The sequence below is a fragment of the Bombus vosnesenskii genome, unplaced genomic scaffold, assembly GCF_011952255.1.
Source record: "Bombus vosnesenskii isolate JDL3184/JDL3185 unplaced genomic scaffold, Bvos_JDL3184-5_v1.1 scf7180000013264, whole genome shotgun sequence".
NCBI classification, from domain to species: domain Eukaryota; kingdom Metazoa; phylum Arthropoda; class Insecta; order Hymenoptera; family Apidae; genus Bombus; species Bombus vosnesenskii.
In genome coordinates, this window is record NW_022882924.1 from 7,131,389 (window position 1) to 7,155,435 (window position 24,047).

The window sequence follows — 24,047 nt, forward strand, 5'->3', positions numbered from 1 at the left end:
TGTGTTGCCGTTCTTTCCTTGTATTTTTCTGCGTACCTGCCGATTTCTTCTTTGATGACCGAAGAATGTAAAATCAAAAGATCGATTGTAGCGAAAGGCAACGAACTGGTTTATCGAGCACGTCGATTATCTTAAGAGTAAGGTAAATAAACAGTTGGATGAGTGTCTGCGCGATGGGGTCGTTCAGCTCTCCTTGTCCGAATATACGAGTCCGATAGTTGTAGTTAAAAAGAGAAATGATCCAGTGCGATTATGCGCAGACTATCGTAAAATATGGAAGCTACAAGGCGCAAAGATTTTCTCCACTCTTGATTTAAACAATTTTCCATGCACCTGTCACGTAAAGTTGATACTTGGATTATAGTAAGAAGGCTGAGTCGTAACCCAACTACTAATTTTCCTATAAATTTATATAAATTATTTTTACTTATATAAGTTATTATACAAGTGTACGAATATATACGAACAATAGTAAGAACATGAAACGATGTATACGAATTTTAATCACAGATACCTTTCCAATATAAACTTCGAATATTGATACAGACAACAAAAAGTGGCTATTTTTTATATATCGAAAAAAGTTTAAATGGAAACGGAAACTTCCAGTCTGAGAGAGAATCATATTATTGTACCTTATATTTATGAATATTAACGATTGTTTTGGTTTAAAAAGTCTAAAGGCAAGTGAATTCAGAACAGATTGTTATTGCCGTTTCTTGTAATTTTCAACCGGAGTTACATAAGAAGGTTAACTTTTTGTGGTAACGTCCGCCGATGTATAAACGTGTTCCCTAGGATATTATTGTTATTATTTTTTCGATCGGCATAATAGCGTTAAGCGAACGACAATTATAACTGACATACACTATCTCTTGTATTTGTATTGATTTTAATACAACTGACTATTACAAATTCTACCATTCGTTTCTTTATCAAACAAACCCACACGTTTAATCCATCTCATATGTATATTTATTATAAAACAGATACTACGTAAAACTAGTTTCTATTCACGTCCGTTATGATTTATTTAAAAAGAAATAATTATTGACAGACACTGCAGAAATGTAACAAATTGTCGCGTTTAATGTAAGAATTGAAATAACAAAATTACGAATTTTGTCACTAGATGGCATTCTTGTACAGGAACGTTACTAAATTAGGCTAACCCTGAAGTAATGCCATAAGGCAGTTCCGGGGTTGGAGCTTGTAAGGTTAAAAGGACGGATAAAGGAGGTACTTTTAGTGCCATCTACCAACTCCCATATAACCCAGTAACACATTAATGGATATGCGTAATAACATCTTCCCCTCCTCGCGGAAAAAAGTGGTGGTATTGACAAAATCCGCAATCACTTAGTTGCTAACCCAATATTAATTATCTTAAGAGTTCAGTGTCTCGATAACTAATCATGGAATAAATATATCTGCTTGCCGATTAATTTCCTTTGCATTCTTGGCAGTAGAGAGCGAAGAAAATAATGAGAAAAAATCGTGAGAAGGTGCGTTCGAATTTATCGGAACGAACGATTTTCACTTCGAACGCTTGCTTTGAACAAACGTAGCTGTGGCAGGCAACCACTTTCTTCTAGGAACATATTTTAAATTATTCAAAACAGTTCATAACAAATTTTCAGTAATTCATATTAAATTCCGCTGTGTACTTGACGAGACTGGAGAAAGATTATAACATTATTATGAATGAAAATATGAAAGGTTGCATTCGCTGAATAAAAAGCATTCGCTAAACTCGACAAAGTGCCCAAATTAATTCATCGAGTAATTTGCTTGAAATCTATTGAACGTATCAACTGACAGATCGACCGATTCATCGCCGGTTCTCGCTTGTTATTTTGAAACAGCCTGTACGCGCGATGATTAATGTCGGTAGTTTACAAAGCGTTCGTACTGTCTGGAAAGGTCGACGTTTCACGAGCGAACGCTTCGTAACTAAAAATATCATTCCGACAAATAACTTGCATAAATGTTACGTCACTTTAATGCAGCGTTAACGTAACGCGAATACCAGCGTGCAAGATATCGAAGGAATTGTCGATCATTCTGCCACGAGCACGTTTAAGGTATCGTAGATTACGAAGGAATTTGCTTGCCGATCTGATAAAAAATATTCGCTTGTTGTACGCGATCGTTCTTCTCGCGGATAGCATATTAGATCGGAAATAGGGAACAGAGGATCGCGGATGCTGAGGGAAAATTTTCTCGTTCTCCTTGGCAGGCTTCCTTCTACTCTCGTGATGGCTCCAGTCCACTGACCGAGACTCGGATGCCATGCTATAAAGCCGAAGAAAAAGTCGCGATCGTAAACTCGGCTTGCTTCCGCACCTCGCGATAGTTCCATGGCGATCGACGTTGCTTTTCGTGGAAGATCGCGCGAAGCGTTAGAAACTGCAAGGATTCGTTGAATTTCCACCAGTGAAACTCGTCCGAGTTTCGAATTAGGATTTGCCCCTACCTTCGCGACGATTCGCTCTCGATAATATTCATCTTTCATTGTTAAGACCCTACGAATGTCTATATGCATTCGTCAGAATCCATTCTCTTGACCTATGAACACATGTATACAAGATAGACGCTTGTAAAAATTCCGTTGCTGTGCCTACTATTTATGGATGCTTACGTGCTCATGATATGGAAAAATATATAAAATATCGAAATTAAAGTGGTCATTATAATATTTAACAGGTGAAACGAATCATTATTTAGATTCTATTCCTTTTTAAGCCATTGACGTACTAATTATTTCGCATTAAACGTTCCCGTATATGCGTATCTTCACGAAAACTTTGAATCAGATAGCTCGCAATTGGGACAATTTTTCCAAAATTCCCACAGTTCTCATTTAGAGTATCGTTTATTTGCGCGAGGATTTGGAAGGAACGACGATTAACAAAACGTTTAAATTGAAGAAACGGCCACAATTTAGCATCGCTGACAGACAGTTGTACACGGCTATAAGTTGATACGTGGCATGGAAATCAATTAATACTGAAACGGTTCATATCTTTGTGTATCTTTGCTTGCTTCTTTATTTTGTGCATTAATATCTCTCGATGACAACGAGGAGATTCAAAGAAATTATCCGAAAATGAGACCGTGACACGAAAATTATATCAGAGTTTTATGTAATCGAGTGCGATAATTGAGGCAGTGGAACGCGATAAAGCGTGCAGATTGCAGCCGGAGGAACGTTTACGATGGGAAATCGGAGGACTTGGTTAGCGCGACATGTTTTCGACAAGTGGCGGCGTCGACGACGAATAAATAAGGAGACAAGAACGTGTAATGACCCACACTCGATTATTGCGAAGCAGAAAGAGATAGGAGTGCTTCTCGCGGCGAAGAACAGGCGAGATAAAGACGAGCAGATAGAAAATATGGCCATGATATTTACTAACGCGGCCTCCACGTGAAAGTGCTCGGTCTTCGCTTTGCGCTGTGCTCGAGGAGCGCGTACGGTGTCATGTAACGGGTGACATGACCGAACCATTTCAAGAAAAACAAGATCATGCCCGGCTCGTTTGGAAATGTCACGTTTCAAGCGTTATCCAGCCTCGATGAGAGATAGTATTCATTTATTCCAAGGATTCTGCGACTATGTTCACCCTGATGGCTGCTACACCTGGTGTACTGAAGGGCAACTACGATGTGCAGCAAAAATAGGACGGTCGAGTTAAGAGGGATTCCTGTAGGATGGAATTTGACCTAAATATGAGAATCGCTTTGTAGAAACGTGGACTCCCTTCCTTAACAGCTGTTGGTAAATTCTGCAAGTATAAATGCCATTTAACGTATCTTTAATTTATCTCTCACTTACGAATATGTTTGTGAAGCAAATTATTTGAATTTTTATGAATATTGGTAATTATAAAAAGTTTGGCAGTAATTATAAAAGGTTTGGCAATTTAGCAAATTATATTAGTGCCGATCATTTTTTTAAAGTAAAGGAATTTTTTATGTATCTATAAGGTAAGTCATCTTCGAAACTTTACGTCCATGTTATTATTATTATTGCGTTGTGTTGAAAAATATTTTTCAAGCAGAACCACATTATTGTATATAATGGCATGTATAAATTATAAAAAAAACAGTTATATTTAAATTAAAAAGGATATCTTTCTCTTTAGTCGATATATGTATACGTTCGTTAGGCGCTTGCTGGGGAAGGGAAGGAAATAAATATGCAATTTTATGACTATATATATACTGATATTTTTGCAGCTGTTCAATGGACACCTGTGGTTTTTTTCACCTTGCCCTGAAAAATTCATAATTTTATGTATCTGTAAGATCTATTTCACATTCGTTGCGGATAATCAGACGTCTGCTATATTCTCTATATATATGTACCTCTTTTTTCCCGTACGTAATTGAATGGCTCAGTGAACCAAGCGTAACATTGGTCTTGGTTCACTTTAACTATATGATTGTTACCTAAAAAGTAGCTTTATTCAGTGAAAGTCAATTTCTACGTAAATAATGACATCTACGTCGATATACAGTTTACAGGAACCACGTATATATGAGAGACTGTTATTTACGGATTTTTAAATACTTTCGACAAGTTTTACATCCGCCATAAGTTTAAAAAAATGTGAAACGCCTTTAATTTTCTTCTTTATTCATTATTTATTTAATTTCATTGTATAATGAAATCTGCGAGAATTAATAATTATAATTTTTTGAAAAATTACATGTTTTGGAAATTTATAAGAGTGAACTGTTTCGAGTAACGTTGTAAGTAATATTTTTAATTTTGTCAATATGAATAAATACACTTCGTTGGCAACAGTATTCTTGCGTTTTAACATTTAAACTAAGATATCTTGAAAAACTAAAAAAAATGTCTGTTACTCAACCAATCTAATATAGTAACGCTTGAATACACTTCATCAACTAGTTTGTGTCTAAAACTTCATCGGCTATATAAAATACATACGCGCGACAAGTTTATTGAACGGATAACGAGGGAAAAGCAAGACTGCAATTTTCTTCAATTACTAAAACTAACATTACCTTCCTTTCTACATAACATATGACCGAAATTAGCTTCACATTTCATGTAATATAATACTCTTCGTGATATGTACAAGGAATATAAAAGTTATATAAATTTGAAAAACGATTATCAATTATATTAAAATACAATTATGCAGTTCGATGCGATATTTCTAGAGTTGCCTTATTCAATTTTTCAATCTCATTGTCAGTCTCCTCCATTTCCAGCACTGGTTAGTGGACCACTTAAGTGTACCAATTTCACGTTTTCACGCTTGACCAAAAGCCTCGTGCAATTCACTAGTCGATTCGACAAACGGGTTAGCCATCGTTCATGTTTTCCGCCTTTTCTCCGCTTCTCTCTTCGAGATATTCTTTCGCGGATGGTCCCTGTCGAGTACGGTTGTAAAGGTAATTCGTCCAAAGAATTTCGATGAAAATATTCGCTGGCAGCGAGGTATCCTTAAGGTCTCCTCGGTGCTCCTCGCAAACAAGGACAGAAGAGAAGGGAATACGAAGTTGTACAGGCACCTTTCTCGCGGTGCTCGCCATGGAATGGCAAAAAGAGAGGAGGCACTCTGACGTCACATTGGTTGGTCGGTAGTGCCGCTAGCCTCTCACTTGGCCGGCGACGTTCGGCATGCTCGCTTCGTTTTATATGTGATCTCGATCCATTCAATTTCGAGGTGAATCGATTTCGTTCGATTGCCACTCGGCGATCGAGGTCCGCCAGCCAATCGGAGCTAACCTGCGAATTTTAGGCCCGGTGCACGCGTGCGACAGTGCGACATGTAACCGCGGACCACAGCTGTCTGTCCTGTAGAGTACATATACGCAAAACAGTGTGGAAATAAACTGTCAGTGAAGTTCTGTTTTCAAAGTTTTTTGACGGTGGTTTCATTTTCAAGCCGGTTCGCCAGTGTGCGCGGCTGATTATATTGTTGTATCGTTGTGCCATGACACTCTGGATACGATCGTGAACGGATTAGGTGGCAGCCGCGGTAAGTCCAGCTTCTTCTTATCACTTTGCTTCCGCTTTTATCTCTCGCCTCAACCGCTTTCCTCGTGGTCTCGTTCCGCGTCTCTGTCGTTTAACGTGTATGTACGCAGGATTCGTCGTTGATCGTGCCAGCAAATGAGTATATGGAGAGTTTATCGATGTTGGAAATGACAGACATAAAATTCCTTGAATATTCTGACATTTTGGTAGGACGTAGTTGTGCAGAAATGTCAAGTATAGTGTAAGACGACAGTTACGATTACTATCATTATTATTATTATTATTATTATTACTAATGAATAAATAAACCGATTATACATAATGCTGTAGATAAAATAATTAGTTCTCAGCGAACAACAGATACGCATAAAAAATATGTCTAAAGATGACATAAGAGGCAAAGAAACAGTCCATTTGGAGAAATTATTTATATTAATGATACTATGACTACTATATACAATTAGATTGTCTATATAGAGTATAACCTAATTCTTGAAAAACTGCAAGTGTTTGTTTGGACGTTTCATTGCAAATATAGTAGGATTTGAGGTTAATTGTGGAAACATTTGAAGGACTCTAGTCGTTCGACTATGTCGATCACCAAGAGAGATTTTAAAGTAAATAGGAAAGTTTTTCAAGAAATAATGTATGAATTTATATAATTTAATAATTAAATTAAATGGTATACATGATTTCTATAAAATTGATATAAAAATAAAGATAAATTATATATTTATGTAAATAGGAATTATTATGAAACGTTATATAGTGTGAATGCTGGTTACAAACTCTTATTCAAACGCAGAGAAATTAATTTTGTCCTTCTAAGCAGTTTGCGTTTATTACACTGAAATCCTTTACAGAAAAAAATAACTGACTGTAGAAATTACTCTTGTTGCTTACACTATACTTGACTGTACGATGCGTTCATCATGAAGAAAGTACAATTAAGAAAGGAATCTTTTCAAATTCGAGTGGCCTTTATGTTGATTTGCAAACGTTACTTAATAACTGACTTACATGAACGAATCTGTGGACCATTGACCTTTAAATGTCTGTACGTTGAAAAAGTGTCAAAAATATTCTTTCATCATCACAGCATGAATAATTGATGGTAAAGATGGACGTCGATTAAGAAGAAATGAAATATCTACTGCAGATTCAATTTTATGTCGCTGTTAAGTAAAAACGATTGCAATAATGATTATTAAAAAGTATCGACTGATACTTAACATTTATATCTTTGAAAAATGCATTTTAACTTTATTATATAATTACGAAATATTATACAGTTTTTAATAACAACGTCGTCTTAAAAATACCCGGAGGAAATTTTACATTTTAACGCTCAGGTGATAAGTAAACTCTTATGTCGGTCATTTTGCATGCATTCCTTCAACGCGGAGAAACGCGGTCGCTTGTTTCACTGCTACCTTTTGGTATTTCGAACAAGGTAGAATCACGTGGCTTCGACTATAGTTTAACCCAAATCAAAAAACAAGGTGAAATACATAAAGAAATATATTTTTTCATTTCTTAAATATTTAGTCTTGGGAAGGTATACGAAACGCAGAAGGATATTGAAATTTATAGACTGAATTAATTAACTTGTCATTTTTTCTACCTTAATTAATTTCCTACCATTAATTCTTCTTGAATAATTCTCATTCTACGAAAACAGAACGAGAAAGGAGCACAAATAAAAAATAACTGTTTTGATATTAGAATAGGAAAAAATTAATGTTTCAATTTCTGGAAAATAAGTTCGTTCAAAGTATATTTTTTTCCTCAATAACACTGTACATAGATACTGACGTAATATCAACGTGTATTTTTCTATTTTAGATATTCAAAGTAGCTTAATAGGTTGTACTGGATTCTCCATGTCTTTTTATTTATTAATACTGGTTCACGCGATGGAGCAGCAGTAATCTCTTCCCAAGCGGAAAACAGTATTCAAGCGTTTACGGATTTTCTGTATATCCTTTATTTTTTTCTTTAGATCATAGATAACGATCACGTGTACTATTACGTGAGTACAAACGAAGAAACCTTCGTTGAAGTTGTTAACTCATCGATCCTGTCTCGGTACTTACAAGTGTTATTTTCTTCTATCCAGATTTTTAATAGAAAAGGAGGATATACCAAACACGCGAAACATAATTGTCGTAATTCAGCTGTAATGCCGTTTGTGGCGATATTTCAAAAGAACGTCCCGGAGTGTTTTGTAACATTAAGTAAGATCTGTCGCAAATTACATAATCGCTGAAAAATTATCGAATTCTTTGGTAATAAGCCCATCTGCGTCAAGAATATTTCATTTAAGCCATAGAGTGACTTACTATGATTATTTAATATGCAACGTTTTCCTGCACGGTGCATAATATGCATCTGTCAGAAACATTTTTATGATTGACGTAAATTCAATAAAAATACTGAAATTATATAAATTTATGGTCTGTCTTAAAAAAGAACAGTTGTTATTTTTTTTTTCGTCAAACTATATATAGTAATATCTCATATTCGAATCTTTACGACATAATGGAAGATACGTAGCCACTCGTATGTCCGTATTTTTCAAACTTTATTGTATTCTACTGGCTCGCTATTATCCTGAAACCAAACCATTTTTTATAATAATTATTATTCCTAAATTGTAGAATACTAGTTTTCTGATTACCCGAAGAATATATAGCTGCATATATATTCTGTCATTTTATTCTGTTGTTTAAAACAAAACAAACATCTTACGTCATTGCTTAGAAATTTTATCTGATAAATAAAATACCAGAGAAAAAGATGCAAGAAGATATATGATGTTTTTCAAACGCCGAGGAGACATTTCTGCGAGCTTTATCCTGCCAAAGAAGATATTCAAAAATGTATTACACAATGAAAATAATTGTACAACCATTAAGTATCCTATGAAATATGCAAGTGCAAGAAATATATTTACCTGTATGTATAATATATAGAATTTTATACGATAAATCCTTCTCGAGCGACTCAATTAAAACTGGCGAACGAGTGCTCTTCCTTTGGTAAATCCACCGATCTAGTAATCGTAAAAGGAATAAGGGGTTAACGGGTTAAAACAAATTACCGCGTTTGAGTGTGAGTCGTAGTGTGAGAATCGACTTGGAATCCGCGACGAACATTTAACGAGGTCGTCTGCAAATTCTCCATTCGTTATTACTCTGTTACCAACGCAATCTCGACATTCTTCTCGATCACCCTAAGCGTTAATAACGCATAAAGAACAAGAAAAAAAGAAAAAAAAAAGGAAAAAGATCAAACGAAAGCAATTTTTGTCTGCCTTGGTAGTTAACTTCTTAGCCGATTCTCGAACAATTTGCCGCTCCAGGTTACCTGCAAGCAATTCCGACGTTTTAAGATCCATCAGATCGGACCGCAAACGTTTCTCGATTATCTCAAGTTGGACAGTTTTAGAAGGTCGAAGAACTGTTAGGCCTTCGGTTAACAGTTTCCCATAGCACATTCAGAGCAGTTCGATTCGTTCGATTTGTTTCGTTCGAGACCATAACTAACGAAATATCTGGCGATCGGTTTCCGTGAATCGCATCCACAACCTTCGGTATCATCGATTCCACGATATCCAGTAAGTCCAGTTTGAGTAAGTATCCTGACTCCAAGTGGATTGACCTCCGCCGTCAGGATTCGTGATAGGAATAAATTGCCCGTTCAGACCTACACTACGTGTTCCCATTTGAAAAGCACGTCGAATCGTTCTCGTTAATTTCGGATACTATTGCGTCGCGGTCCAACTGGAATATCACGTGTCAACGGTTTAACTTAACCCCCTTTGGCTCGGGTTTTTTCGTCGTGCTTGAACAAACGTTGCCGTAACAGTTCTTCGGCGACCTGTCTACGAGCTACGCGTTTATCTTGCACGTCTGTACGAGGCATACGGTATTCGAGTAGAAATCTCTGATTTTCCCGTGGTCGATTCTTATTCACGTGAAAGCAGCCAAGGTTGGATATTTTTTAGGTCCAACCGAAAGGTGCATGACGAAGAACTGGTACTTCCGAAGAATACGGTACATTAGTATTCTGGAAAAGGTATCCGTATGTAAATCGTAGTCGAAGTTATAAGTAGCCTTTGGGTAAACAAACCGACCTAAAAAAAATAGCAAATACGAGATGAACCTCTTTCTGTTAGGACATTTTGATGGATATTCTTATCGCACGTGTTATTTTTTATTCTCTCGTTTTTTCACTCATTTTATTCTTCCGTTTTTTTCTTTTTTTTTTTTTTTAACGCTTATTCTGTACGTTCGTATCGAAGAATACACAGAATATGTGGAATAATTTCGTTTCATTTTACGTTTAGTATTATTTACCTTACAGTGTAGGGATTTTTTGTGCCGCCTTGTAGACACAAATAGTAAGACTCGCGACTCGTCACAAGTGACACGAGAAATTGCACGTTGGAGGGATAAGGATTTTCGATGAGATCGAGCTACAGCGATCGACCGAGCTGGCAGAACCGATTCGCTTGAATGGGAAAAATTATGCACAGCGATATTCTTTTCCTATTTATTGGATCGGAACGATTTACCGCTCGAAGTTAGTCGAGCGAAAGGAAAGGTTTCTTTCATTCTACATAGGTCTACAGTGGTTTTTCTTCTTAAAATTAAATGTCTACCGTGGTTACGCCTCAGAACCACTCGAGTTATCGAATATCTCTTTAGGAATAAAGCAACCATAAGGATGAAAATAAAGGAGAAAGCTTACTTTCGTCAGTGCTTTATTGTTTTCATTTATTTAAGGAAATGTACTTAATTAATTCTCTTAACGAACTAGCCGACCAGATGCAACCAGATAGTTAGAAAATATAATTGCACCTTTTCCGATGGAAATGCTTGAATAATTCAACTTTCTTGCCTGGTTCGCGTAGAACGTTATCGCGTATCTTTAAAAACGTATGCGTGTATCTTTTCGTGTTAAGATATATTTAAGTATACTTCTTACATTATACTTTCGATTTTGCTCGTTAATAATATCGACCATGTTATTCCCATGCACGACGCGTTCAATTTATTTACGATTCTAATTTAACAAAACTTAAAGCAACTTTACATTATAGATTTATATTCATAAAAGATTTCCTGGTTTATACAGGGTGGTTGGTAACTGGTGGTACAAGCGGAAAGGGGGTGATTCTACGCGAAAAAAAGTCGAAAACATAGAATAAAAAATTTTTTTTTTTTAATTTTTCCATCGAGACAACGATCTACGATTTTCTCGAAAACAAAGCCTCAAACGAAAAATTGTTATTCTATACTTTCGACTTCTTTTTTCGCGTAGAATCACACCCTTTCCGCTTGTACCACCAGTTACCAACCACCCTGTATATCTGCTATTATATTTGCACTCTTTTATCAAAATTTCTTTCGGATACTCTTTTAACGTGACACGATATTTGTGGCTTTATTTTTGTTTCTGTACACTTGTTACTATTGCGAGCGTTTACGTGTAATATCCAGTTACACGTACGGCACGTACTTAGTAATAGAAAAAATTATTTCTACGATAAGCCAGCTGTAACAATGCTTCTATTTCTCACGGTATACCTCTTTCCAATATGCTTCGTAATATTCATCGACCGCGATAAGATAAGGCAAAAATGCGCGACTATGTTGACGGTACATTTTTCTGCAGTTCAGATTACTGTTGATCGAGGAGGACGTATAGTTTAGAAAATTTATAACGGTCTTTCCACCATAAGACGATAGAATTCAAGATGAGTAACCGCCAGTTGCGTCATCCTTGTCCGTTGATTCTTCCGATTCTCGACCGCAGAAACGAGAGATGAAGGAAATACAGTTCTAGTCAAAAATCACAGGGGATAGACTTACGAAACGTTAGACGTCTGTGGCAAACAAATAGCGGAACACTTGCGCGCATGTACAATGCACATATACGCGAATCGATTTGCACATATACGGACGAGAGGGATCGAAAGATCCCATAAAGTCGTCATGGATCGAGCAGGGCAAGATGCGCGCACGATAATTGTCTTCACACGGAAAGGCGCAAAGGAGTTAAAAAGCTTGCCGTTAGTTTGCTGCGGACAGCGCGGTGTTAACTCAATAGGATTTGACGTACACGGAACAATGAGAACGCGAGACAATCGTGAAAGCATCGCGGTAAAATTCCCTCTGATTGTTTTCGTAGAAAGTAAACACAGTGGGAAGAGGATTCGAATTCTGGCGAGAGTGCGCGCGCTCTTTCTCGTGTTTCGAGAGGCGAGCAGGCACGAAAGGGACGTGAAAATCCGAATTGAGCGTAATTACACGTTACAGCTGTGGCCAAAAGAAGAAAGAGGTCGAACGTTCTCCACCCGGAAACGCGAACACGCGACGAACGCTTGAAAATCGTCTCGACGGTGGTTTCCGGTGTTCTTCGATCACCTCCATTCCTCTGACTCGATTTCTTTTCTCTTTCACTTTCCGGCGAACAAAGAGCCACCTGCTATGTTTTATTTCATTATTTCTCGAATATCTTAGATCTTGGATATACGTAAATTCGCAACTGATAAGCCAAGCTATTCTATCATTCTAAAGTTATATTGGCTTGGCAATTAATTGATTGATTGTCATTAGGTGGTATTGACAAAATCCGCAATCACTTAGTTGTCAATCGAATATAACTTTAGGATGATAGAAGTTAGACTGAAATTTTGTTCAATTGTATAGTACAACTTCGTCCATCTGAACAGTTCGTGTAACGAGATTTCACACAACAGGAGTTTCTTGATTCTCCTCGCTTTCATCCGTGGCAATAGATGTTCGCGTTCAGATTTAATGGCCAGAAGATCGGTTTATTCGGTCAATCGATCACACGTAAACAAAATTTCATAAGTAAATAAAGTTTTTTACTATTGCAAGAGGTATTTATAAGCTTCGTATCCTGATAGAAATTGGTATTGCTCGATGTAAGCGAATGATAAGATTTCGTTCCATATTTGACGAACGATGCATCGGTGCTCGAAGCTCGAACGAAAATTGCAATAAACGGCAATTATCGTTTAAAGGTCGACGAAACAGGTTTCCCAGAGTCACGAGGATTGTATATATTATGCGAGTACGCTAAAAAAATGACCGTCTGTCTGGCTACTTTCAGAAGCTGATCACGTGGAACATATGACCCCGAAACACTATTATCATTCGTTGGATCAAAAACTGTTTTGAAGCAACGATTTCTCAATTCGAAACGAGCAACGAAATAGCATCGTCATCGAAATCATACACCGTACGTTCTACGAATATTTGTCAATGAATATTGAAAGAAGGAACAACGCGCAGGTTGTAAAAAAATAAGTATGAGATCCATTTCCACGTGAAAGTGAACTCCGTTTTCTCTGTTTTCACACCGTTCTATTCAATTCCTCTTTAACCGTGGAAAAGATAAATTATTAACGTTTAATGCTTAACGTTTGATCTTTGGCATGAATAATACATCTGTTTACCGGTGGCCGTGGTATTTCTGTGAAGCGTTCACCTTTGTGGAAAATTCTCTGCAAGAAGCCGGAGAGTCCGCTCGTTCGTTTCAATCGAACTCGAACAAAAATTTAGACACGGTGAACAGAGCGAGTTCCTGGAGGAACGAGCGACGACATAATTACGCAATGTGAAACCTAGTAACCTTTTGTGATTCTATGCGCGGCTGTGTTGGAAACGGATAATACAGCGTGTATTGTATGTACTCCGCTTTGCAGCAGCATGGTAATAGCGAAGCGTCCTGTTAAAAGCGGCTTGCCCGATCAACGAGTCACAACGAGAGAACGGCAGCGCGTGATGAAAATGACGAATCGCATCTTTTTTCTTACGATAAGCATTTCCCGAAACGTGGTACGAAACAAGTGAGAGATTTAATCGTCACGAGCTATACTCGCGAATAAAAATAGAAAAATATACAGGGTGGTTGGTAACTGGTGGTACAAGCGGAAAGGGGATGATTCTACGCGAAAGAAGAAGTCGAAAACATAGAATAAAAATTTTTCGTTTGAGGCTTTGTTTTCGAGAAAATCGTAGATCGTTGTCTCGATGGAAAAATTAAAAAAAAAATTTTTTTTATTCTATATTTTCGACTTCCTTTTTTTCGCGTACCAACCACCCGGTATAAAGCTCGTTAAAATTGATACACGCGTTGTCACTAACGCTGAATCACAAAGACGTGTTTTATAGTACAAAGATTAATTTTCTATTTTTACTGCGTACAATTTATTATTTATTAATGCAAGATTAACGGCACTCTTTTACGAGATATCAATCAATTCACTCGTACAAAGTACTCTGCTAATGTAACGTTCTCTTGTTTATTTCTATTTGTATAATTTGTATAAGCATTTCGATAATCATGCGCATGTTTTTTCGTAATTAAACAGAAACAGCTTTAACCTGCATTTAAACGCAAATTGGAGGATTCTATTAAAAATTGCACGTTTTTTGTAAATTATTGTAAACGTAAAGAGAATGGAACAGTGTACATTGTGCTATATGTTTGTTCGATGTAATGAAACCTTGACGAGTCAAAAAGTATGTGTGACATGGAACACGAGAAGCTTTTATTTTCGAGTTTGGATTAAGCATACGATACGTGTACGAAGGAATGAGAGTTATATCTGGTATTAATATACCGCTAATCTGAACCTTCACTCCTTGAAAGTTGCGAAGGTTGACTTGTTCCCACTTTTGTTTCGATGTCCTCGCGTTTCACCGCATCGGAGAACTATACACCTTGTCGCGTTCGAATAAAAAAAAAAGATCGAACTGTTATCACGGTTGCGTCAAAGTTGAAAATGCATCCGTTGGAACGCTAATAGATAACTGTCTTCCTTCTACAAGAAATGCATCTATTACCGTAAAATGCTCACCTTGGAAACAACTGGATACCGAAACGCTGCGAAACACCGAAGCAATGGGAAAGTTAAGACGTATGAAAACGAATGTATCTAAAGCAACGCATCGAAAATTTTGGAGTAGAAACTCCATGTGCTGCAGATAAATATCTGTATATTTTGCTGGTGAAATCAAATAAAATAACGAGCTTTTCGAACGCATTATCATCCATACAGCGCTATTTAAGATAAAGCAACAGAAGTAAATAACAGGCAAACTAAAAATTTTATTCGAATAATTCTTTCGATGAACGTGTATCTCGATAATGCTCGATACCAACCATAGTATAATACGCGTAAATTATTTGCGATAGCAGTTCTTTGGATTTGAGTGATTCAAAATATTATTAAACTTAATTGATCTGTATAAATACTATGACTAATTGGTATCGTTAGTTGCCATTTTCTATTACCTTTTTCAGTTAGATAATCTCCCCTATCAATCAAAGTGTTTTTCATCCGCGATCGTTTCTCTTTTCATGCCTTGTACCTGTGTCAGCCATTCGATGGATGTAATTCCTCGGGAACTTTCTTTGGAGAAAGAAACTTTTACACTATATAGATAGTCAAAGGTAAAATTATCAAAATTATCTGTATCAGCACAGAGAAAGACTCGTCACAACTTCTCTAAATTCACTAAATTCTCTAAAATTCTCTTCACACAAATTCTCTAAATTCAGTTAATGGTTTGCTTGAAGAATATTTGAAAATCTATCGAGATTCCATAGGTTCAAGAATATTTCATCGTTTTAAATCGTTCAGAGTGGCTGGTGAATTTCTTTGTTGGACGGTCATTCATTTTGTCGCGAAGATCCTGTTTTGGATCTGGTGTAGACTTTCGACAGCAACCGTTAGTCACTCAGAAAATCTTAATACAAGGTATTGAGTTATTTAATCGGTAGGTAACGTTACTCGGCAAATAAAGATTCCGATGTTGACGAAAAATGCAAATCTACGACTTTCTCTTTAAAACAGTAGATTCGAGGATGGCTGTTTACGAAGAGGGAATTACAAGATTTTAGGTTTTACAAATCGATTAATGAATAATATAGATTCTACATAGATGCGAATACAAAATTTTAAAAGTTACGAAATATATTATTCCAGAAGATACGAATTCTTTAGCAAAACACGTTGATTCGTCGAATAGTATGGAAGATATTCGATGGAAAAATTAACAAGCAGTCTCGAGTTTCTGTTTTACACGTTACGTATCGATTATCTTTAATCTTCTTTTATTTCTTTACCATTTCTCGCTTCAATTATCTTTACCGATGCTCTTTCTCCATCTCATACGTTGCTTTCTCATTTTGCTTATTACATGTTTTGATCTAACATATACCTTTCACGATAATCGGTACTTTTATCGAAAGCTATTTGTATTTCCAGTAAAATCTTAGCTCCGTAATATCGTAAAAGATATAAAACCAAATACAAGAGCCCATATATTTGTCGTTAATTAAATTACACCTCTGTAAAAGTACGTAATATCTGGAGATATATATACTCGAGAATGCATTTCATATCGCTAAACGTACATTTATCGGCTCATATACGTATGAAAAATAAGCTGCACTAGACCGATTATTCACTGCTTCCAATTAGATTTACACCATGCAGAATTATTACATCAACGCTCGAAACTCATTCCTCAGCCATCATTTTTATCCGAATATAGCATTCGTTTGATGCTAATGGAACATCTTGCCCCTCCTTCACGCGATCTTATGAATTTCATATCGAACTTTGAAATACCGTGAAATCGATGCAGCCAGTTGGAGCGTTCGTCGAGTCCACATTACGCCACACCTGCGAAGTGTGTCAATGGGCAAGTAAATAGTCGAATGCCACCGTGGTGTTCGTGTGGCTAGCCTACTCACGAAAAGGAATACAGAGGCAATAGTTTGGTTATAGTTAATTTGTTAATAGTTAGTTTCGAAATAACATTACGATTTAAGATGATAAATCGATTGATATTTTCAGTGGATTTAATTGTTCAAGCGTCTGATTGTTCGAGGTTAACTGTAGAGAAGAAAACTTTTATATGTTCGTGTTGAAACAAACACACACACACACACGTTTCGTTTCTACGAAAATACGAGATGGAGAAGTCCCGTAAGACGAAGTTGCATCGCGTTTCTTTCATCTATCGAGTTAGGTAATTAACACTGGTCTGGATGTGCTACCGATCGGAATTGAGTCTAATGGCAATCGAGCGGATCTTTTTACGAACAGTGGAATTAAATCAGAAATGTTGTTCGCGAAGCTTCGAGTCTCAGCTAGTTTTAAACGATGGGAAAAGCTTTTAAACGAATTTCGTTGAGTAACACGTATATCGAAGTAGATATATCGTAATTATCTGTTAACATATATCATTGGATAACGAATAAAAAATAAAACGTTAAGTTCCTACACACTGCATTCAAAGGAAGAATATATTCCCTCCGCCTTCGAACGTTACTCACACTGTATTCGCTGTATTCATTTCCAGAAAGTCTAGCTACACGACCAAAAAAATATTCCTCGACTTGCCCACACAGATTTATTGCTCCTCGTTAAACGGTGCTAACAGATTTCCTAGGATTTCACTACCATCGATTTTACTTCCCTTCGAAGGATTTATCGACTTAGATAAAAAGAGGAGCCTCACAGATTCATGGGTGAAAATCCTGCAACAAATTCGTTGCTGTTCGAACGACTTTGTCCGCTGGTAATTATCGTCATACCGGAGAAAAACGACTTCTATCCGAGACCTACGGACGAATTTAAAAGCTACGAGGTGAAGACAAATGGAGATGACCCGTTTAGCCCCGTGTTCGTCGATGAACCGTTGGTCACGGCGAATGCTTGCAAGCAAAAACTTGGAAACGCGATGGGCGACCGGTTTGAATTCTCGCTATCGAGAAAGGAAACATCGACTTTCTTCCTGTCTCTATCTCCGTCTCTCTCTCTCCCTCTCTTAGTCGCAAATTCTCCCGCTTTACCTTTTACGACTGGCTAGCCTGCTCGACGCGACAATCACACGCGAAAGCAATGTTATTAGCTGCATATGCTGTAACAATTGTTAAGGTTATTATATGGAATATTGTTCATTGCTGGCTTTGCCTATTTCTCTTATATATAGGTATATCTTTGCAAAGGAATTTCTGATTCTGAACTGGTTTGCTTCTGAATCATAGCTGGTTTACCATTGTCTGTTTATAGAGGTCAGAATGATTAGAAGATCGCCTACTTAAGTAACTGTACCGCTCAATAAGGTATCGGGAACTTTGTAGGCCTTGAACAGCGTTCAGTTTAGCGAATGTTTGGCCAACTTGTTGTTATATCAAATACTATCTCTTTTATATGTAATTGCTTTTGCTTTTCTCCTTTCCCTTTATTTCGGTATTCTTAGTCTTAGTATTTCGTTATTCGATCCTTTATATCAGGTTGCCCGAAAAGTATCTTTCTTTTACAGACACGTCTTTTACGACAACTCATCTTTATATAAACGCGAAACCTAATCTGTCGAACGTTGTAATCTTTATCCAGATAGAACACAATGGATCATACGTAATTCGATAAAATGATTTAAAATGGAAAATATCACGCATCCACTAAACTTTTCGGACGATGTAATATTCACATGTACTTCTACTTCTTTTATGTACTTCTTTTATATCTCACAGTCTGTAAAACCTATATATCTATCGCCTAGAAAATGATAACGCAATTGTACGTAAGTAGACGCTAATTTATGTGTAGTGTGACAGAACATGAGCAAAAAGATGTTTTATTCGTATAAGTATTTAGCAACATAAATTCTTTTCGCAACTAGTTGCATGTTTTGTAATCGGGGAAAAATTCTCGATAACGCGGTATAAAATGTTACACTATGATTACGGTTAAACTGCAAACGTAACGTCGTCCGATCGCAAACGGTTAGAAATGTTCGTTTAAAGTTTTTATCTAAACGCTATTCCCCTTGACTACTTGTTGCGTTGCTATCCACTGGCTTCTCGGTAATTTGCTAAAAAGTTTTAAAAAAGTTGTAACCTTAAGATATTAATCTATAGAGATAAAAAGGACAAGGATTAATTAAGAGGTCATTCACTTTTCGCTCCACTTTGAACGTAGATTTCAGTTAAATTTAGATTAACAACTTTACCATCTAGTTAATAAACGTTGACTATTCCAGGTCTAACTGTAAACGTAATTCTTTTGTGAATGAACATGTAACAAAGAGTATCGCGTGTATCAGAATGCGCGTAGACACGGTGAACTACGATGAACTACGTTATTTAAAATTTTGCTCTACTGAACAAACGTGTTTTCCTCTATTTGTGCATATCGAATAGAATACGCGTGTATGATCATAAAAGGATGAACTAGTAGCAAAGGCTGTTAACCCTGTCTCCGGAAGAGAGCAGTGCACGAGCGGAGGCCATTGTCTTTACTTTCCGATTGCTAGACATTCGTGTAAGATCTTCACATATCACTGATGAATATATATACGTCAAACGCGTGACTAACATGAAGAACAACTTCCTTTTTAGCGTGGTCTTACGCTGAACTTCATTGATAATATTTTATTCCATTTTTCTTTGTTTAAAGGTAATTAATATGTTAAGAAAATTCTTCTTTTTTTCTTCCATTATTTATTATATACGTAGATATAGATACTTTTTCAAATATCTCGTACATCGCATTAGATTCATGAGATAAAGACAAACATTATTTCAATGTATATTTCAAAATAAATTATTTCAAAGTATAGATTACAAATATCATATATGCATACGAACATAATGTATACCATGAAGCAAATCCACAACAAGTAACATACGGTGTAAAAAGAATTGCACGTTTAAACGTGCATATTCATTTTTATTGCACGAATATATAATAGACAAGACACTTGCAGTCCCTTTTCTTGTAGAAAGGTATGCCACAACGAAGCGTCAAATGAAATTATTTATTAAATAAAGTTATAGGAAAGCAAATATAGTGTGCGCGCCACGTAAGAAACAGACAGTTCTACTTACATATGGTGGCCTCCTTGTTGACCCGAAGTAAACGGAGCATGACTGAGTTTGTTCGATGGTTGTGTAGCTATCTCATGGTGTAAAAGACATCGATATGTGCGTGTACACGTATGTGCAAACTGTGTTTATTTGAGAAAAAGAAAGCACAGAGACAGGGCAGCATTTAAATTTAGAACGTATAAAATATACGTCTTTCTTTTCTGCTATACGATTACATTACATTTACATTTCATCGGATAAATAACTGTATTTTATATAGTATGCAATATTGTACGAGATATTTTACGCAACGAAAGATCAACTTAGAAATATCGAAGATATTACTCTTGATCACATTTTTTTTTTTTGTATTTTTATTACTAACAGAGGAATTGAATTGCAATTCCTACAGAAATGCAACAGTAGTTTACCTTGAACGATGAAACTATATGTTTTTTATCGAAATGTCTAATTTATGTCCCTTCGTGTACAACTGTACAAAAACTTAAAGATAGTTGTCAACAGGGAATAATATCTGGTAATTTCTTTTATGAGAATTATCAATCAATATGCAAATAATCCAAACGAATAATCCAGACTTAATAAGCACGAAGCATACATACATAGTTGATTAAACAGGATCTCGTTTACACATTTCCCGTTCGGCTATTTGCAAATGTTTACGAATACCGTAAAAGTATCGCTTTACGTTACGTTGTGCTTTGCATTTGCAATGTGCAAATGCCTTAATGGACGTAGCAGCACCGAGCGATGTTCTTCTTTCTTTCGTTTGAAAGTAACTTTGATGCAATTCTCTCGTACGGTTCTGCTGTTATAATTATAATTTATTTACAGTGCGAAGAATACATTGAAAGGAATAGAACACGTGTTACGTAAAATACACAGGCGATATATGAATATAAAAAAAAAATTGTCTCAACATATAACTAACATATGCATGTGCCAGTCTTCTTTGTTTTAATTACCTCTTTTAATTGAAATCCTATTGGAAAAAATGTAGACAAAATTCAATAGCCTAAAATCTCAATCTAACTTGTAGTATTATTTACATAGAATTAAATCACGATATACGTAGGAAATATAAGAAAATGTAATGATACAGTGTGCAAAATTAATCAAGACAGTGGAAACCAGGAATATTTAAAGAAAGATTTAAGGGAAGAGAACACTTAATATTACTGGGAATAATTACGAGAAATAAGAATAAGTACGTGATTTTTATTACAATACGATCCAAAGATCCAAAGATGGTAATGAATTTCAAAAGAATATTAATAATTTCGCAATAATTTTACGGGTTTATCTCATTCTTCCAAACGTGTCCTGGCGTATTTATGGACGTTGATGTATATAAATACGTAAATAATATACGTAGAAAAGGCAAAAATTGCACATTCAGCACAGTGCGAGCGAATGCGCGAATAAATGAGATACCGCTACGAGGAAATTTATAAACGAAACTCATAACTTGCGCTCATGCCACCATGTAATGATATTTTGTAATACAGAAGTGATTCTACCCCCTCGCCAGCGTCTTCCTCCTCCAAGCGTTTTACAGCGAACAGTGTGCTGCATTGAAGCATTACGTGGAAATGCATAGTAATTTGTAATCGTGGAGTTTACCCGAGATTAATTTACAATAAATGCCGGCAGGCAATTTCGATCTCCGGCCGAATCGAAACGAGCAAGTCACGAGCGTTGACGCGAAGGAGAAATGGAAATCGATCGACCGAGGTTTAATCCGATGTTATCTCATGCGTAAGGAGGAAATCCGGCTTCGGGGACTCATTAATCTATTTCTATTGGATGCGAATGAAAGCCTATACCGCGAACATATAAACAGAAATTAACGCTAATTTATCGGAAGACGCCATTCCTCATCGCGATCGTGACATGAACGTTCAGAACCATAACGTCGTTGCAATATGAACGGTGATACAATCTATCTTACTTCGTATTAATTAATATTGTAACATTTTATCGCAACATCGTAACATTGTATCGATTAACTTGTTAATTGTTGAGTTTGCGGATATGCAGGTAAAATCAAGCAATGACGAGTATACGCGTCAACTGCACCGAAATAAAATCTTCGATTGACGTGTATAAACGTCGAACGCAGTTAATTGGTTAACATAAAGTACGTGTGATATTGTATAAGCATATAAATATACAGAATGTCTGGTTTTAATTTGTAAATGCGAATTACTGGTGCTGTGTGAGATATATGTTCAGACAGGAATTGAATGGTTTCGAGGGGGATTTAACTAGGTGTAATTAGATTTTCTGTAAATAGACGCGTAGAGGTCATACGAGGGTGATACGCATTTTCTTAAATAGAATAATTTTTAATTCACCAGAAGATCTGCTTTGGCATTCTCTATACAAAATTAGTATCTCCATTCGTATCAAAAAACTATTCGTCTAGTAGGTATTTTAACTTTTATTTTCTAGAACTTATCGCATAAAGAAACGAGGGAAAAAAATACAAAATCGTACCTCACGTGTTCCCTTGTATTTTACACGATAGATGTTACGAAATAGAAGTTCAAATATTCGCGATACTAATGGCTTTTCGACACGAATAGGCTAATAACATTTTATGGAGAATGTCAAGATGGATTATGCATTAAAAATCATATGATTCCATTTAAGGGAATGTATGTCACCTTCGTACGACCTTTACGCGTCTATTTATAGAAAAAGTAATTACGCCAAATTAAGATCATTAAATTCTTGTCTGAACGTATCTTTATCCAGCAAGTAGTTAACCAGCAATTCGTATTTAGGAAGTAAAATCGACCACTCTGTACATGATAATTTTTGCAATTTACTCGATCATTTCACAGAAAAATTATATCTTTAGGTTTCCATTAATATTATAAATTCTTGATATTCTTCAGACACGATTTCCTTCGTGATATATGGTTTCATCAAGTCCATCCACATCGATGACTCCCTTGCACATCGTACGAACGCATCTTTCTATTAGCTCGTTCGTTTTTATCGCTGTTCGTTAAAATTTACGAAGGACGTTAAATTAACCGGCGATAAAAATAACAAACGAGATATTTAAATCTCTGAAACTTGATTCGTTTCAATAAAAACGATACTTAAGAAATTTCTTCAAATTGCACCATGCGATCTGAGCTACGACAATCGAAGAGTTGAAGAAGTATCTACTCCCTTTCGTCCTCCGAGAATAAATGCGATAGAAATAGAAACTGGAGAAAATTGGACTTGTCGTATATTTGCCACATAGTCTTTGTACGTTATCGAAACGCAACTGGCCGATCGCTGGTATGTATGGAAATGTATTTTAAAGAGAGGACGCGAAGAAAGGCCGCGAGCGGCTGTGAAAGGAATAGAGAGGAAAGGGAAGAAAGGAGAGATCGAACTTGCGTAAAATGTTTGCGCGTATATATCCGCGATGCACGCCCGAAGTGAGGCTACTTTCTTGAAGCGAAGAAAGCCGTCTACCTACATCGTAGGTGGGAGTAGGTTAGGTTACATTATATGCTTGGATGCGAAGAAATTTTACCTTCCTAATACATATATGCGGGTCAATAAAAACGTCAGAGGGCTTACATAATTTAACCAAACCTTGTGTACGTATTTCTCCGTTGAATAGGGATCATAGATAGACCGACACGCGTAACTACTTGCTCGAGCACTTTAGAGGTTAGGAAACGTTTCGAGATGAAGAAGCGTTTGAATTCAGTCGCATCGATTGTTCGTGCATCTGCGCTATTTCGAAACCGAACCCGATATTGGATAACGTATATATCGCGTGAATACTTGATACAAATTATATTATCGAAACACTTGTGTTTGCCCTGCGGCGGTATTCTCATTCTTAAGATTCTTTCACTTACTCGCTGCTGATTGATTTTCTACTACCTATGATATATAATACCAATAAATTGTCTACACAATCGTAGTACACATATGTGTAAATAGATCTTTAAATAGATAGTCGCTTGCTATAATATTCGGTAGGTAAAACAGTTTATCGAGGTTCTTCGTTTCCTTAGTTACGTCTACAAAAGTATGAAATTACGCAAGTATCTGTAATTTAGTT

At 36.3% G+C, this 24,047-nt stretch overlaps 1 protein-coding gene and 1 long non-coding RNA gene across 5 annotated transcripts in view; both read left to right on the forward strand.

The window, feature by feature from the left end:
* Nucleotides 1–1,414: 1,414 nt before the first annotated feature.
* On the forward strand, nt 1,415–2,703 carry LOC117236470. The gene is made up of 2 exons (XR_004493859.1): nt 1,415–1,505; nt 2,240–2,703. It is a non-coding gene; the product is annotated as an uncharacterized LOC117236470 (long non-coding RNA).
* A 171-nt stretch (nt 2,704–2,874) lies between these two features.
* Nucleotides 2,875–24,047, forward strand: part of LOC117236451 (titin) — a 48,588-nt gene continuing 27,415 nt past the window's right edge. For 3 of the 4 annotated variants that reach the window (XR_004493858.1, XM_033499423.1, XM_033499442.1), the window contains exon 1: nt 5,617–6,020. The gene's annotated coding sequence lies outside the window, so the exon portion shown is untranslated. Of the gene's footprint in view, nt 3,791–5,616; nt 6,021–24,047 lie in introns of those variants that run through there. The other variant, XM_033499432.1, reaches the window with a different exon arrangement.